Source organism: Triticum urartu, chromosome 2A, assembly GCF_056163025.1.
Source record: "Triticum urartu cultivar PI428250 chromosome 2A, HENAU_Tu73, whole genome shotgun sequence".
Lineage (NCBI taxonomy): Eukaryota > Viridiplantae > Streptophyta > Magnoliopsida > Poales > Poaceae > Triticum > Triticum urartu.
The window spans coordinates 479755705-479774893 of record NC_141874.1 but is presented as its reverse complement, the minus strand read 5'-3'; positions in this window follow the sequence as shown (position 1 = coordinate 479774893).

The following is a 19189-nucleotide window of genomic DNA, read 5'->3' as shown; positions in this document are numbered from 1 at the left end:
ATGAAGGTTTATGGACTTCTCGGTGGTGTACACCAATGACCCAGTCTGGGTGGAGCACTCCATCCACATCATGGAGCTGTTGCTTGCCGCGGAGAAGTACAAGGTGGTCGGGTTCGACCTCGTGTACACCCGCGCTCGTGTCGGGTCTCGTCCCAAGGTCGTCGTTTCCCAGATGTGCATGCGCCACCATGTCCTAGTCTACCGCTACTGCCTGGTGATGACCCACAAGTGTAGGGGATCTATCGTAGCATTTTCGATAAGTAAGAGTGTCGAACCCAACGAGGAGCAGAAGGAAATGATAAGTGGCTTTTAGCAAGGTATTCTCTGCAAGCACTGAAATTATCGGTAATAGATAGTTTTGTGATAAGGTAATTGGTAACGGGTAACAAGTAATAAAAGTAAATAAGGTGCAGAAAGATGGCCCAATCCTTTTTTTAGCAAAGGACTAGCCTGGACAAACTCTTGTATAAAGGAAAACGCTCCTTAGGACACATGGGAATTATCGTCAAGCTAGTTTTCATCACGTTCATATGATTCACGTTTGGTACTTTGATAATTTGATATGTGGGTGGACCCATGCTTGGGTGTTTTCCTTAAGCATCCCACTTATGATTAACCCCTATTGCAAGCATCCGCAACTACAGCAGAAGTATTAAGGTAAACCTAACCATAGCATGAAACATATGGATCCAAATCAGCCTCTTACAAAGCAACTCATAAACTAGGGTTTAAGCTTCTGTCACTCTAGCAACACATCATCTACTTATTACTTCCCAATGCCTCCCTCTAGGCCCAAACAATGGTGAAGTGTCATGTAGTCGACATTCACATGACATCACTAGAGGGATGACAACATACATCTCATCAAAATATCGAACGAATACCAAATTCACATGACTACTTATAGCAAGACTTCTCCCATGTCCTCAGGAACAAACGTAACTACTCATAAAGAATATTCATGTTCATAATCAGAGGGGTATTAATATGCATAATGGATCTGTACATATGATCTTCCACCAAGTAAACCAACTAGCATCAACTACAAGGAGTAATCAACACTACTAGCAACCCATAGGTACCAATCTGAGGTTTCGATACAAAGATTGGATACAAGAGATGAACTAAGGTTTGAGATGAGATGGTACTGGTGAAGATGTTGATGGATATTCACCCCCTCCCGATGAGAGGATCGTTGATGATGGCGATAGTGATGATTTCCCCCTCCCGGAGGGAAGTTTCCCCAGTAGAACAGCTCCGCCGGAGCCCTAGATTGGTTCCGCCTCGTGGCGGCGGAGTTTGGTCCCGTGAGCTAGCTTATGATTTTTTCCTCGAAGAAAGACTCCATATAGCCAAAGATGGGCATCAGAGGGCCACCAGGGGCCCACGAGGCAGCGGCGCGCCCAGGGGGTGGGCGCGTCCCCCCACCCTCGTGGACGGTGGTGGCCCCCTCTGTCACTTCTTTCTCCCAATATTTTATATATATTCTGAGAATAATTCCCGTGGAGTTTCAAGACTTTTGGAGATGTGCAAAATAGGGCTCTAATATTTGCTCCTTTTCCAGCCCAGAATTCCAGCTGCTGGCATTCCCCCTCTTCATGTAAACCTTGTAAAATAAGGGAGAATAGGCATAAGTATTGTGACATAATGTGTAATAACAGCCCATAATGCAATAAATATCAATATGAAAGCATGATGCAAAATGGACGTATCAACTCCCCCAAGCTTAGACCTCGCTTGTCCTCAAGCGAAAACCGAAATCGAAAAATATGTCCACATATTTAGAGATAGATGTGTCGATAAATTAAAATACGGACATGAGGGAATCATGATCATTCTTAGAACAACAACATATATATATATATATTCATATGATTTCTTATGCTAAAGTAACAATTCAATCTCAATTTCAAACATGAATCATAAAATTCATTGAGAACCAACAAACTCTAATCTCAGTCATTGAGGTAATTGCAATTTATCATAACATCAGAAACAGTCAATATAAGAGCTTTTCAGCAAGTCTACATACTCTAACATCATTTAGTCTTTCACAATTGCTAACACTCACGCGATATTTATGGTTATGAAGTTTTAATCGGACACAGAGAAAGATAGGGGCTTGTATTTTTGCCTCCCAACTTTTTATCTCAAGGGTAATGTCAACAATAATAGTTCATGAAAACTCACATCCAATTATCTATATATATATCAGGATCTTTCCAACACATTTTGCTTGCCAAAGGATAAAATGTAAAAAGGAAAGGTGAAGATCACCGTGACTCTTATATGAAGTATAAGAAAAGAATAAAAGATAGGCCCTTCGCAGAGGGAAGTAGACGTTTTCATGTGCTTTTATGGTTGGATGCACAAAATCTTAATGCGAAAGAACGTCACTTTATATTGCCACTTGTGATATGGACCTTTATTATGTAGTCTGTCGCTTTTATTTCTTCCACATCACAAGATCGTATAAAGCTTATTTTTTGCACACTAATAAATCATACATATTTAGAGAGCAATTTTTATTGCTTGCAACGATGACAACTTACTTGAGGGATCTTACTCAATCCATAGGTAGATAAGGTGGACTCTCATGGCAAAACTAGGTTTAAGGATATTTGGAAGCACAAGTAGTATCTCTACTTGGTGCAAATAATTTGTCTAGCATGAGAGGGAAAGGCAAGCTGAACATGTTGGATGATCCATGACAATATAATTTATCTCAGATGTAAGAAAACATAACCCATTACGTTGTCTTCCTTGTCCAACGTCAACTCTTTAGCATATCATATTTTAATGAGTGCTCACAATCATAAAATATGTCCAAGATGGTATATTTATATGTGAAAACCTCTCTTTCCTTATTACTTCATATTAATTGCAACTATGACCAAAACTATGTTTGCCAACTCTCAATAATTTTTATTCATCATACTCTTTATGTGTGAAGTCATTACTCTCAATAAGATCCATATGATCTCTTTATTTCTTTTTATTTCTTCTCTTTTATTCTATTCCCTCAAGATCATAGCAAAATAATCAAGCCCTTGACTCAACAGTAATCTTTATCATATATAGCTGATAGACTCGATTACATAGAAGGATCATAAAGCAAAACTCACAACTAGATCATACTAAAACTTTATTCTACTAGATCAAGACATTACCAAAAGGATCACACTAAGAAAAACAGTAAAGATAAAAGTGATGGTGATACGATACCGGGGCACTCCCCCAAGCTTGGCAGTTGCCAAGGGGAGTGCCCATAACCATGTGTTTATGTCTCCTTCTTCGGGGGTGGTGATGTGATATTCTTGGCGATGATGCCCCTCAGGATATGATTCTCTTCCTCGAGCTTATTGACTTGTTGCTTGAGGTCCATTATTTCCTTACGGAGCTTGCCCGTGACGACTAAAGCTCCTTTCACCCAAGGATGTTGCATAGCTGCGGGAGAACAAGTAACACTCTTTTTCATATTTTCATAAGAAAGAAATCTAACATTGGAAGGGATGACCGAGTTTGGAATAGTCGAGCTCTGTAGTTCCCCAATAGTGAATCCTTCTCGGAAATGGGAAGTAACTTCTTCATCCTCCTCCATGGCATCTAGCATTTTTTAATCGGCCCCCATATCTTCCTTAGTTGATGGCCCAAAGTGGTCAGCATTGCTATTTGCTCTTGGCCCCGGTGTCGGATGAGACACCCGACTTTCCTCGACTGACTCTTGAGAAGACATCTTGCTCTAAATTTGCAGCAGAAACAGCTCGAAACAAAAATAGAGGATATTTGCGTGATACGGTGGTCGAAACCTTTGAGAGATTATATAATGAATTTTTACCGACCAAAAGAAGTATCATGCAAGAAAATGGAGTCCGGAGAGCACACGGGGTGCCCACGAGGCAGGGGGCGCACCCAGGGGGGTAGGGCATGCCCTCCACCCTCGTGGAAGCCCCATGTCCTTCTCGGATTGCTTCTTATTTTCCTATTTTCATATCTATTCCAAAACGGAGAAAAATTGCCATTAGAACTGTTTTGGAGTCGGTTTACTTACTATACCACGTACCTATTCCTTTTCGGAGTCTGAAACATTCTGGAAAGTGTCCCTTATGTATTCCTCCAGGATTACGGTTTCAATAACATTAGTTTCAATATTTATGGGATTACCTGAGATATAATGTTTGATTCTTTGACCGTTTACCACCCTCGGATTTGTGCCTTCGAAGTTATTGATTTTTATGGCACCGGAACGGTAGACCTCCTCAATGACGTAAGGACCTTCCCATTTCGATAGAAGTTTGCCTGCAAAAAATCTTAAACGAGAGTTGTATAGCAATACATAATCACCTACATTAAACTCATGTTTTCGTATCATTTTATCATGCCATCTTTTAACTTTTTCTTTAAACAGTTTGGCACTCTCATATGCCTGGGTTCTCCATTCATCAAGTGAGCTGATGTCAAAAAGCCTCTTCTCACCGGCAAGTTTGAAATCATAATTGAGCTCTTTAATGGCCCAATATGCCTTATGTTATAGTTCAAGAGGTAAGTGACATGCCTTTCCATAAACCATTTTATACGGAGACATACCCATAGGATTCTTATATTCAGTTCTGTAAGCCCATAATGCATCATCAAGTTTCTTGGACCAATTCTTTCTAGATCTATTAACGGTCTTTTGCAAAATTAATTTGAGCTCTCTATTACTCAATTCTACTTGACCACTAGACTGTGGATGACATGGAGATGCAATTCTATGATTAACATCATACTTAGCAAGCATTTTACAAAAAGCACCATGAATGAAATGTGAACCACCATCAGTCATTAAGTATCTAGGGACTCCAAACCTCGTAAAAATAACTTCTTTAAGCATCTTAATAGAGGTGTTATGATCAGCACTACTAGTTGGAGTAGCTTCTACCCACTTAGTAACATAATCAACAACAACTAAAATATGTGTATACCCATTAGAGGAAGGAAACGGTCCCATATAATCAAAGCCCCAAACATCAAATGGTTCAATAACAAGTGAGTAATTCATAGGCATTTCTTGACGTCTACTAATATTACCAATTCTTTGACATTCATCACAGGACAAGACAAACTTACGGGCATTCCTTGAAGGGAGTAGGCCAATAAAAACCGGATTGCAATACCTTGTGTGCAGTTCTATCTCCGGCATGGTGTCCTCCATAAGCCTCGGAGTGGAACTTGCGTAGGATCTGTTCCAGTTCATGCTCAGGTACACAACGTCTAATAACACCATCTACTCCTTCTTTATAAAGATGTGGGTCATCCCAGAAGTAGTGTCTTAAATCATAGAAGAACTTTTTCTTTTGCTGGTATGTGAAACTAGGTGGTATAAATTTGGCAACAATGTAATTAGCATAATCAGCATACCATGGAGCAGTACGAGAAGCATTTATGATAGCTAATTGTTCATCAGGAAAGCTATCATCAATAGGTAGTGGGTCATCAAGAACATTCTCTAACCTAGAAAAGTTGTCTACAACGGGGTTCTCAAATCCCTTACTATCAATAATATGCAAATCAAATTCTTGTAGCAAGAGAACCCATCTAATAAGTCTAGGTTTAGCATCTTTCTTTTCCATAAGATATTTAATAGCAGCATGATCAGTGTGAACAGTTACTTTAGAATCAACAATATGAGGTCTGAACTTATCACAAGCAAATACAACTGCCAACAATTCTCTTTTAGTAGTAGCATAATTTCTTTGAGCACTGTCTAGAGTTTTACTAGCATATTGGATAACATTTAATTTCTTATCAACTCTTTGTCCTAGAACAGCCCCTACAGCATAATCACTAGCATCACACATAATTTCAAATGGTAAATTCCAATCAGGAGGTTGAACAATAGGTGCAGAAACCAAAGCCTTCTTAAGTATTTCAAATGCTTCTACACAATCATCATCAAAGACAAAAGGGACATATTTTTGTAAGAGGTTAGTCAGAGGCCGAGAAATTTTAAAAAAGACCTTAATGTACCTCCTATAAAAACTGGCATGACCAAGGAAACTTCTTACACCTTTAATGTCCTTGGGACACGGCATCTTTTCAATAGCATCAACTTTAGCTTTATCAACTTCAATACCTCTTTCATAAATTTTATGCCCCAAGACAATACCTTCATTAACCATAAAGTGACACTTCTCCCAATTCGAGACAAGATTAGTTTCTTCACATCTCTGCAAGACTCGATCAAGGTTGCTTAAGCAATCATCAAAAGAAGTTACGTAAACGGATAAATCATCCATGAATACCTCAACAATATTTTCATAAAATTCAGAGAATATAGCAATCATACATCTTTGAAAAATAGCAAGTGCATTGCATAAACCAAAATTCATACGTCTATAAGCAAAGGTACCGAAAGGGCAAGTAAAAGTTGTCTTTTCTTGATCCTCTTTTGACATAGGTATTTGAGAGAAACCAGAATAACCATCTAGAAAGCAAAAATGTGTATGTTTGGATAATCTTTCTAGCATTTGAGGAATAAAAGGTAAAGGGTAATGATCCTTTTTAGTAGCTTTATTTAATTTGCGGAAATCAATTACCATTCTATAACCTGTAACAATTCTTTGTGGGATCAATTCGTCTTTATCATTAGGAACAACAGTAATACCTCCCTTCTTAGGGACACAATGGACAGGGCTTACCCACTTTTCTTACCACTTCTTTCATCTTAGGATTTAACCGTAGTTGGTGATCAACAACCGGTTTAGCGTCTTTCTCCAGCTTTATTTTGTGCTGGCATAGAGTGGGACTAATGCCCTTAAGATCATCAAGAGTATATCCAATAGCAGCACGGTGCTTCTTCAGAGTTTTCAATAATTTCTTTTCTTCATGCTCTGAAAGGTTAGCACCAATAATAACAGGATATATCTCTTTCTCATCAAGATAAGCATATTTAAGAGTATCAGGCAAATGTTTAAGCTCAAACACGGGATCACCGTTCGGTGGAGGAGGATCCCCTAGAATTTCAACAGGCAAGTTGTGTTTCAAAATAGTTCCCTATTTAAATAATACTTCATCTATTTCCCTTCTTTCATGCATAAACATATCATTTTCATGATCGAGCAAATATTGTTCTAAAGGATCATTAGGAGGCACGACAATAGAAGTAAGACCAATAATTTCATGTTTACTAGACAATTATTTATCATGGGGTTGTCTACGAAATTTAGCAAAGTTAAACTCATGAGACATATCCCCCAAACCAATAGTAACAACATCCTTTTTGCAATATATCCTAGAATTAACAGTATTCAAGAAGGGTCTACCAAATATAATGGGACAAACGTTATATTGTGGGGAACCAAGAACAAGAAAATCAGCAGGATATTTAACTTTCCCACACATGACTTCAACATCTCTAACAATCCCAACTGGTGAAATAGTGTCTCTATTGACCAGCTTAATTGTAACATCAATTTCCTCTATCTCAGCGGGTCCAATATCATGCATAATTTCTTTATATAAGGAATGAAGTATTGCACTTGCACTAGCACCCATATCACATAATCCATGATAGTAATGTTCTCCTATTTTAACAGAAATAACAGGCATGCCTACAACAAGTCTATGTTTATTTTTAGTATCAGGTCTAGCAATTCTAGCAGCTTTATCACATAAGGAAATAACATGCCCATCAATATTATCAGCCAAGAGATCTTTAACCATAGCAATACTAGGTTCAACTTTAATTTGCTCAGAGGGGTAGGTGTTCTAGTATTACTCTTACGAACCATAGTTGAAGCTTTAGCATGATCCTTCATTCTAACAGGGAAAGGTGGTTTCTAAATATAAGCAGTAGGAACAACAGAATCATTATAAGTGATAGTCTTTTCTTCAACTTTAATAGTTGCAACTACTTTTACTTCAATGGGAGGATTATATTCAAACCACTTCTCCTTAGGGAGATCAACATGAGTAGCAAAGGATTCATAGAAAGAAGCTACTATCTCAGAGTCAAGTCCATATTTAGTGCTAAATTCACGGAAAGCATCAGTATCCATAAAAGATTTAACTCAATCAAACTTAGGTGTCATACCTGACTCCTTACCTTCGTCGAGATGCCGATCTCCAGAGTTGCATTTAATTCTTTCCAATAAATCTCATTTGAATTCAATAGTCTTCATCATGAAAGACCCAGTACAAGAAGTATCGAGCATGGAGAGATTATCGGGAGAAAAGACGAGCATAAAATTTTTGAATAGTAATTTCTCTTGAGAGCTCATGATTGGGCCATGAATATAACATTGACTTAAGCCTCCCCCAAGCTTGAGCAATGCTTTCTCCTTCGCGAGGCCAAAAATTATATATATAATTGCGATCACGATGAACAAGATGCATAGGATAAAACTTCTGATGAAATTCCAATTTCAATCGGTTGTAGTTCCATAATCCCATATCATCACATAGCCTAAACCATGTCAATGCCTTTCCCTTAAAAGATAAAGGGAAGACCTTCTTCTTGATAACATCCTCGGGCATACCTGCAAGCTTAAATAATCCAGAAACTTCGTCCACATAGATTAGGTGCAAATCAGGATGTAATGTTCCATCACCTGTGAAAGGATTAGCTAGCAGTTTCTCTATCATATCCGAAGGAATTTCAAAGTAAATATTTTCAGTAGGTTCAGTAGGTTGAGGAGCAACTCTTTGCTCTACTGGTCGGGGCGAAGATACCCCGAAGAAGCCCCTCAAAGGATTATGTTCCATAGTAACAAGTGACAGTAAATTTCAGCACACAATATACATTTTTCTTAACCAAATTCCACCTACCAAAGGCGCTTCACTCCCCGGCAACGGCACCAGAAAAGAGTCTTGATGACCCACAAGTGTAGGGGATCTATCGTAGTCCTTTCTATAAGTAAGAGTGCCAAACCCAACGAGGAGCAGAAGGAAATGAGAAGCAATTTTCAGTAAGGTATTCTCTGCAAGCACTAAAATTATCGGTAACAGATAGTTTTGTGATATGGTAATTTGTCACAGGTAACAAGTAATAAAAGTAAATAAGGTGCAGCAAGTTGCTCAATCCTTTTTGTAGGATAGGACAAGGCTGGACAAACTCTTATATAAAGGAAAGCGCTCCCGAGGACACATGGGAATTATCGTCAAGCGCTCCCAAGCATCTTTGCAAGTTCTACCCTTGAGGCGCAGTTGTTGGGCCTTGTCCCAGCAACCCCTTTTGTACAAGCTTTTTCTCCAAGACTTGCAACCCTTTGTACAAAGCCAGGTGCAGACCCTGTGCATATGTGAATAAAGCTAAGTGTTTCACATCTTTGCGCCGCTATCATAGATAACTTTTTATGCATCTTTACTTATGTATCTATACGCGTAACACTGTGATTACATCTTTGCTTGAAAGAAATGGCTAATGCACCACCAAGGTCCCCATGCCACTCTCTTCTCTTCTTTCTTTTTCTCAAAGACAAAAGGATCCCTCGCATGCATGTTTCTTCGGGGTGGGGTGATGATGGAGTATCATTTTTGGAATGGCGTTACCGTTGGCACGCATCCCATGCGACGAGAAGTACAACAAAGAAAGCTAAGTTGGAAAAGTTTCAACTAAGAATTTCATTGTTTACATCTTGGAAATTCCTCTTGTTCGATTTTATTCATGTGTGAAAAACCTACACACGAAGGAATTTTGTTGTGTTTATTCATGCTCTCATTTTGCCTCGAGCCCGCTCAGGGAGATTTTTGCTGCAGCGTTGAGACCGGCAAGTTGCCTTGCCAGATACAGTACCGCCAGCAAGCTGCTAAGGACCAGTCCTTCAAACCGCTCCCAGCAAATATGTGTTTCTTCAAGCTTCCAAAATGCGTACGGTGTCAGATTTGAATCATAAAAGAATATAAATGAATAAGGGGAAGAGTACACATTCATTTGAGCACGACCAATAACATATATATATATATATATATATATTGAAAATGAGAAGTGCTTGATAATGTTTTTCTTAGCCCCTTTCTCCAAGGTTTACATCAAGTGCAACCAAGGGAAAAGGAGAACCTTGGCGGAGTGCTCCCGGCAGGCCAGATGATGGTGCTACCGGCACTCAGCTGGAGATGATGGTGTTGGCGATGCTCAGCGGGAGTCGAAGCTGTCGCCCTCGATCTTGATGCTCGGGGACCTGCCGTCGTTGTCTTCACCATCATCCTCCTCATCGCTATCGCTCAAGGAGGAGGTTTCAGTGTTGCTTGAGCTCTACGCATGGCACTCCATGCAAGCGCCTGAAGCACCGAAGAACTCCATGGAGAGCATGTCTGACTCCGCTAACCTGAAGTGGAGAAGATGGCGATGCTCCAGATAATGGGCGCGGGCGAAGGATTTCCACCCACGCATGAGGTACATGGTGCCTTTGATGGAGAACTCGATGTTCCCCCAAATAGAGCCGTTGCAGCAGCCATCCATGCACAACACAGACCGAGTGGGTGGTCGATCTCCAACCCCCCAGCAAAGGGATGGGGCAGCCGTAGTTGACTTCGCGGTGGGTCATGCAACTCTACGATGAACTCGAGTGTCGTGTCTCCCGTATGGCCTTCTGCTGGGGGAGGACCGGCCGGAGCCGGAACGACGAGCGCCCTACTCTAGCCACCCCGGCCCCGAGCGCCGCGTCTTCCACGACCAGGACCTGCAGCACCACCCCGAGCGCTGGAGCCAGCCTCCACCACGACAGCCGAAGCAAGGGCATGATGTTGGGGGAAGCTATCACTACAGCGGCAGAAGCATGAGCTCGGCCTTTTCCTCTCACCATGGTGGTGGCAGATGTTGAAAGAATGGAGAAGGGAGAGGTGGATGAGCATCGCCTCCCGCAGCCCCTCTCTTATAGGGGGGCTGGCTCTCCACCATTTTAGGTAACCGCCCTGTTCTGCCAGTCTTGCCCTGCATTTCTGGCTGGCGCTTTACTCCAGCAACTATCCTACCTCACCAATTTGACGCCCTACCTATCCTATTCGGCACACTACCTCCATGGATGCCTCTTTCCACCAATCCCACATTCCGCGTATGACGCGCGTTATGGGGAGGGATGCAGTAAAGGAGAAAGTACTAGCAGACATGGCAGTTACCTTTGACCACCTATGATCTTGGTTTGTCTGGATCACGCCTAGCAGCAACACGTGTACGTGCTCACCCCTAGTTTCTACACACACGGTGGGTGCCCCGGTGGTTTGGTTTGCTGGATGGATACCAAAGATGGACACGAGCCCATGTTAATGAAGAAGCAAAGAAGATCTCGAGATATGGATATCGTGTTGACAAAATTTGATGTTAATCGTTGTTGCATGTTTGTGCATTGTTCGGACCTAGCCCAATGATGCTCAGCAGCATGTGTGGACTAGGCCCAGGGGCTCCTATCGGTGTATAAAACATGGGTGTTTTACACCCTGACTTATGCACAAACGGGTAGTAGCTCCCTTGTTGGCCAAATAGCTTACCATGGGTTGACAAGACCAAAGTCGATGAGCTACGAAGATGCTTTCAGACCAAGGAAAGCTGACCTTCAGAGATCGAGAAGTGCATCAAGAAGACTAAGGCTTGAGGCCAAGATAATCTACTTAATCAAGGAGAAGAACAAGACAAAGCATTAGAAGCAACCCTTTCCAGCAAGGCCAAGCCGACAAGGCGAAGGCCAGGCAAGCTCTTGCCAGCCACCAGCGCTCCACCTCATCGATCAGCTAGTCACTAACCTGTGAGGTGTCACGCCCGTAGGTGGTTTGGTGGGATCTGTCGGGCACGTGGCAGCTCACCGACCGGAAAATTACCTTTAATGAGACCCGTCCCATAGGCATGTCAATATAATAGGAGGCAGCTGGGAAAGCGGTGCGACGACCTTGCCGGGGCTCCTCCTCCTCGCGACACCTAATAGATCATTTAATGCTTTTGTCTTAGGCTGGCCCAGTTAGGTATGGTAGCACTGTTGCAGTCTAATCAACATTTAATTACCGTTTTTCCAGTGTGGTAACCCCTTTAGCTATAAAAGGAGGGCCATAGCTAACTCTAGGGACACTTGCACATGTAGCTGCCTTCTCCTTGCACCTTGTCGGGAGAAAGCGCTCCTTGTACTTGCGTTCCCACTCTTTCAATCCACCAAAGCAGGAGTAGGGTATTACACCTCAAAGGTGGCCCGAACCTGGGTAAAGATCCATGCGTCCTCTCCTAGTCCTACTCTTTGTGCTCTATGCTTTACCCTTGCCGAACCACAAAGGGGCTAGATCACCCCATAGATAGCCGTTCCACACCAACAACCACCAAGTGGTATCCAGATGCGAGGTATGGGGGGACTAGGAGGTGTTCGAGCAGCTCGAGGTGGCGCAAGCAGACGAAGAGTACTTGGCCAACATCTGGCGATCGCATCTGGAGATCGTCGCCAAGGAGTGCCAGGTACTCGAGCTGTGCTAGAAGGGGGTTCACGATGCTGATGAGGCTAGACCATCCGGGAGAAGGGGGTCCAAGGCAGGAGTGATCGACCTTTTGTCAGAATAGTTTAATTTAGTAATCTGCAATGCAGCATGAAGTAAATTATGCTATATATATCCGTTTTTTGCAATGTAGTTTGAATTAAAGTAAGCTATGAATGTTGAAATATTTGTATATATGACTGATAAAGGTTCATGTGAGGGCCCTGCATTCAAGAGATTCGCCAGAGATGCACTAATTTACTTCAGTTTCCATAGTCATTTGAAATTCTGGTCATATGTTGATTCCTGATTAATAAGAAGGTCTATTTACATTAATAAAGGCAATGTACTTATATGTTACTGTGCTTCAGGCTCAAGGTTGTATATTTTTTATCCTTTCATCTTTCTAATTGTATCCAGGCAAATTGACAGAGTACGAGAAGCTTAGAAATCAAACTATCGAGGAGAATGCAGCTCTGATTTTGCAAAGGTTGCAAGAAAAAGGCCTAGAACCTTCTCTTGTCCATTCTAAAGCATGGGTATTCATATCGGGGATGAATGCAATCTCACCAGAAAAAGGGGGTATCTCTTAAGATGAGGAATCTAAAGATACAAACAGTGTCGACAAACTAACATACTGGAGTTTTCACTACTGAGATTGCATCTTTTGTAGAAGACCCGAAATCTACAACTATGGTTCGTTTTATTTTTACAATTACGTAGTGGCGTGTGACATTGTTGTATACGAATGTATGTCTTGTGAACTGAAATGTCTGAACAATGCACTTGTATACATGCAGGAAGTACATGAAGCTCTCAAGAAGACTCTGCCGCACACATTCTGGATGAAATTGAGGGTTGGAGTACTTCTGTGGGAACGCTTCATCAACAGATTCATTCTACTGAGACTGCACTTAAAATCTTAAGCAAAGAACATGACTTGGTCCACAAAGGCAACGAAGAGTCGAGAAGACTCTTCGAGATACTGAGGGAGCTGTGTGCTACATCACTAGGATTCTGGCACAATAATTCACTACCCACAGCTGAAAAACACTCCCATCATACTGGTGCATTGTTTGAAGGCGATGAAGTTGTGACCAAGAGTCTAATTTTTTTGTGACTCTATGTTATGGTTGCCTATTGTAAAATGTCAGTCTGGAAGACAATCATTATGTTGGCGATGTAGTCATTGGGCAAAATTTCCATTATGATTCAAATTCTGCACAAATTCATATTAAATTTCTTGAAAATAAAGTCAGTTTTGTATCAAATATACCCGCTATTTGCAATACATAAAACAAATTGACCATGCTTACACACTATGACGATGGTTATGGGCGGTGTCACCGGGATCCACGTTAACACAATAATGGGTACACATGTGAGAATCGTTGACATGTCAGACTACACATCGTCACCGATAATAGAATGTATGGTCCCACATGTCAGTAGCCACGTCAACACCTTTTGGGCCCATATGCCAGCAGCGTTGACCGGTCAAATTGATGCCAGACTTATTACTGGCAGGACCGTCGGCGATAAAACCCATGGGGGCCCCACATGGAAGAAGTGACATCAGCAACTACTGGCCCCACCTGTCAGAATCTTTGACCGGTCAAACCAGCGAATCGATCACCGGTGACGGGATTATCGTCGCCAAAAAGATCTTAGGTGACATTCTGGGCCGTCACAAAAAATGGCCCTCGGTGACATTTTTTGGTTCTTCACTTATGATGTTATCTTGCATGACAAAAAAGCGGTACCATCAAAATTTTATTTTCTATGACGATGCTTTGGTGACGGTGGGGGTGACGGCCAGAAAATGGCACGGGTGTATTTTCCATGACAAAAACGGGTATACATGACACAAGTAAAACATCGCAAAATGGAGCAAATTTAATAGTGCTACCACTTCCTCTACAATACATCCATTGTGCACCCTAGAAACGACACAGTGATATCGCTGTCGATGGGCCATGGTGCTTGCACCGGCCAACGAAGCCCGTGCTCTCGACCTGCTCCGGCTCGTTCTCCTCGTCGAAGAATAACCTATGAAGGGGCCAATGTTGAAACTTTGGTTGCATGTCATGCTTGGAATAATTGTAGATGGGTGTGGAGTAGATCTGCACGCAATGTCGCTATGGTGCGTTGCCACCTGGGTCATATAGATCTAGCCACTTGCTGGTGGTGGGAAACCGATGGGGGAAGAGGCGAGAAGTGTTGGCGTGGATTGCGGGGCATGTGTATAATGCCATTAATTTCTACACTAGGGTGTCTATGTTGGTAGGTACAAGATGGTGCATGCCATTAATGGTTGGACTGGGGCCGGTTTCTGGGTACGAGCTACAAGCACACGTCTTGATACATCAACTGTGCGTGCTCGTTATTAGTATCGCACGTGATTCCTTTAATTATAATGTGTGCCCATTAGAACAGACATTCCCAGCTTGCAATCCTATGCGTTGTCACATATTATCACACACGGGTTTCCATAAGGAATCGTATGTGTAACTTTCAAATCATCACACATGAGTACTCGCACTACGCATCGTGTGCGATGATCCTAGCCATCGCCAACAATTTGTTTCTATAAAGAATTTGCTAATAAGAACACACACGCTTAGAACATTGCAACCGTGCATGTTACAACTACATATCGCAAATGGTCTGCATGCCATCATCATGCTCGATGAATGGGCTATCGCACACATTTGCGATTAGTACATCACTTATACGTCTCCAACGTATCTATAATTTTTTATTGTTCCATGCTATTATATTATCTGCTTTGGATGTTTAATGGGCTTTAATATGCTATTTTATATTAGTTTTGGGACTAACCTATTAACCGAAGGCCCAGTGCCAGTTTCTGTTTTTTGCCTACTTTAGAGTTTCGTAGAAAAGGAATACCAAACGGGGCCCAAACGGAATGAAACCTTCGCGACGATCTTTCTTGGACCGAAAGCAATCCAGAAGACTTGGAGTCGAAGTCTGGAACTCCACGAGGCGGCCACGAGGCAGGAGGGCGCGCCCATGGGGGTAGGCATGCCCCCACCCTCGTGGGCCCCTCATAGCTCCACCGACATACTTTTTTCGCCTATATATATACTCTTATACCCTAGAAACATCCCAGAGAGCCACGAAACTACTTTTCCACCATCGCAACCTTCTGTACCCGTGAGATCCCATCTTGGGGCCTTTTCCGGTGATCTGCTGGAGGGGGAATCGATCACAGAGGGCTTCTACATCAACATCATTGCCTCTCTGATGAAGCGTGAGCAGTTTACCATAGACCTTTTCGTCCATAGTTATTAGCTAGATGGCTTCTTCTCTCTCTTTGATTGTCAATACAAAGTTTTCCTCAATGTTCTTGGAGATCTCACTACTGCATGATGCTGCTAACGTGACACTACGATCAGAGACCCTTTGACGAAACCGTGTGTGATGCCATAATCGCAAACGGTGGTGTAGAAAACGGTCATAAAAGCTGCAAAACATTTACGATGGAGGATGCATCAAACACGGTTCAGATTTTCGTTGCATGTGCGATGCAGCGCATACAGTGTAGCTCAATTAACTATTTGCGATGATGAGGAACAAAAGAAACGGGCAACCAGATGAAGGTGTGTGCGATGTACAACAAATGGTTCACTCGGATGAACTGTTTGTGATTAGGCAACACAAAAGAAACGGTCAGCCAGATCAAAGGTGTGTGCGATATACCGCATGCGGTTCACTCAGATGAACTATTTGCGTTGAGACATGAGAGCAAAAACTGTTCAAATGAAGAAGATGTGTGTGATACGAGGCAAACAGGTGAGCAATCGGAAACGTGTGGGAAGACCGATAACAGCAAAGGCGATTACTGCTATCAGGCCGTGTGTGTTGTGAGAAAACGATTGCTGGTATACAATTGTGAGTGATTGATGAAAACATCACCGGCGGGTTACATTGTTTAGCCTGTGTGCGATGTGATTTTCTTTGTCTACACAACATCTACGCTTTGTCTATAGAGCATCAACATATATACTTAAAAAGACAGCATTGCATAACCAAATTAAGCATACAATTACACAAGTGACTACACACATAACATTTCCACACACCAAAGCAAGCAATTACATGCATACTAAACTAGGAGAAACGAGGATCTAATCATCTACTTATTGTTGGACGACGCTTGCCATTGCTCTACTTCCGGCTGGATCCCTGGCCGTTTTGCGGAAGGAGGAACTTCCTCATGTCAATGATCTGCCTGTACATGTCGTAGCTCGTGTACGCCCCCTTGGCCGTGTACAGGACGTGAGCTTTGTCGAGTTTCTCCCAGGCCGAGTGCCAGGCACGCTTGTACTTGTTGCACGAATCATTCATGTCTCTGTAATAGGGGTCGATGATGGCCTCGGTGAGGTGAACCAGTGAGTCCTTCTCATGCTCCTTGCAGCCCCAGATCTTGCATTGGCCCTAGAAGTCAACAAGATTCTAGCAGGCGATGCCAGAATTCTCGAGCGCCTTTACATCGTTGGTGATGACCACCGTAGTGAACATGTAGTGGGGTTGTTGACAAACCTGGCGAAATGCTCGCAAGGCCTTGTGGCCAGGCAGTAGTGGTAGACGAGGACATGGTGGTGCACGCACATCTGGGCGATGGCGACCTTGGGACGAGACCCGGAACGAGCACAAGTGTACTCGAGGTCGAACCTGACCACCTTGTACTTCTCCGCGGCAACCAACAACTCCATGATGTGGATGGAGTGCTCCACCCAGACCGGGTCATTGGTGTACACCACCGAGAGGTCCATGAACCTTCTGTGGGTGTCTACCACAGCACGCATGGTGAACTGCTGCTCGTTGTCGGCAGCCGCTCTGAGCGCCATTGGAGCCATGCACGATACCCTCTAAGAATTTCTCGTGGTGGGTATGCTTCTTGCAATGGTGGGGCGCGATCGAAAGGTTGAAGAGACACAAGGGTTAAATGGCCGCTGTAATAAATGGGGGCCGGCCGGCCTGTAATCGTCACGTCTGGTCACAACGTTCATAGCGGAGGATTCTAGTGCATGCTTGACAACACCGCCCCGCACGCGTGGGCTCTAAGAGGTGCCAAATGAATCATCGGTGATCATGTTCCTGCGTGACCGCGCTGTTTACCGTGCAAGCTCCCCGCCCGGTTTGTTTGGCCACGCGTCGGCTAGAAAAGGGGCAAATCGTGGGCGTTTATTGGCAAAAAGCTTTGTAAAAACAAAGTGTGTGGAATGATTTCGATCACAAGTTTACCCGTGGGTGATGAGGTCAAAGTTAGACAGAAGGGTGATGATGGACACTCGAGTGTGTTAAGTAATTCTATGCTCTATAGTGCACATGGTGGAAGAAACCAACTGTGTGCAATAATGTCGAAGGATCACAGTCAAGTTAGCTATACAGATCGTGTGTTGTGAGATCGACAAGGTAAACTGATTCGAGAACGGTTAATAAAATCTAAGACCATTGCATATTAAGGTCAAAATAGTGTTAGCAATATACAAGTCTCATACGATGCCATTTCAACGATTGTACCACAAAAGCTTGAATGTTACAAGGTTCAAATTCTAGAGTTATATGGCTCAAATTCGAAGATTACAATGTTCAAACTGATATTAGAAATGAAATTCAGCTCATCAGCTGCAAACGCTCGCGCTGATCCGCTGAACTTGGATATCAGAGAGGTTCAAACTAATATCACCGCTTCTAAGTCTGGTTCGAAATAGATGTAGGGCAAACCTCATTTCCTTCAGCACCCTTTCTCTGAGAACAAAGAACCTGGCGAATATAATCTTCGGTAAGGTCCCTCGGTAGGAGTTCAAAGTAATTTCTGAGAGATGTAGATCTAGGCATTCAACGTGATTGTTATATTGTGTCACATTATCCACCAATGGGCCTAATCTTGTATGCAAAAGAAGAAAACGTGTTAGTGCCTACATGCAGTTTTGAATATTACTACAGGCCTATTTTGTTTGCAGGATTTGTAAAATGCACTAACATGCCATCTTTGATCTGATATGATTAACATGGGCATTTGATTACATTCTGGAAAAATGTAGCCTTCTTCACAAGAGGTTGGAGTGGAAGAAAAGTTCCCTAAGAAAACTAGAACTCCATTATGGTTAACATTTAACAGGAAAGGAACATCACCTCGATATATAGCTTCTCCAGGCACAGAAAGCATCTCATGAAACTGACAGCTTGCTCTAGGTTGGGGCCGATAGATTCTAGTGCCAAGACCTTCACTATGCACAGTCTCGGGGTCAAGATTGTCAGAATCATTTTCTGAATGACAGACGAACAAACATCTTCAAAATTAGAAATAATGTTAATTTGTAGAAGGAGAGGTAGAAGGCGGCTGTTGTACCTGAACAGGTGTGGATCCAATAACAAGTTCGGAGTATTTGTGAGACGAGTAGCCCACCACTGTCAATTTCGGCGCAGAAATGACATTGATTCTTGTTGGACCTTCTAGATTAACTACAAGTAATCTCTCAAGTGCAGGTGTATCCTCAGTGACCATACCATGGTACACATCTGGTGATGTCTTCCTGCCGCACCAGCAACACACATAAATAGTCCGGAGAGTCATGGAGGTGATGTGTAAGGTACTCAACCCATTGATCGCCTGAAGACGAAGGTACTCGAGTGCAGTACAGCCACGGAGCAGGCGCTCCATGATACGTCTCCGTCGTATCTATAATTTTTGATTGTTCCATGCCAATATTATACAACTTTCATATAC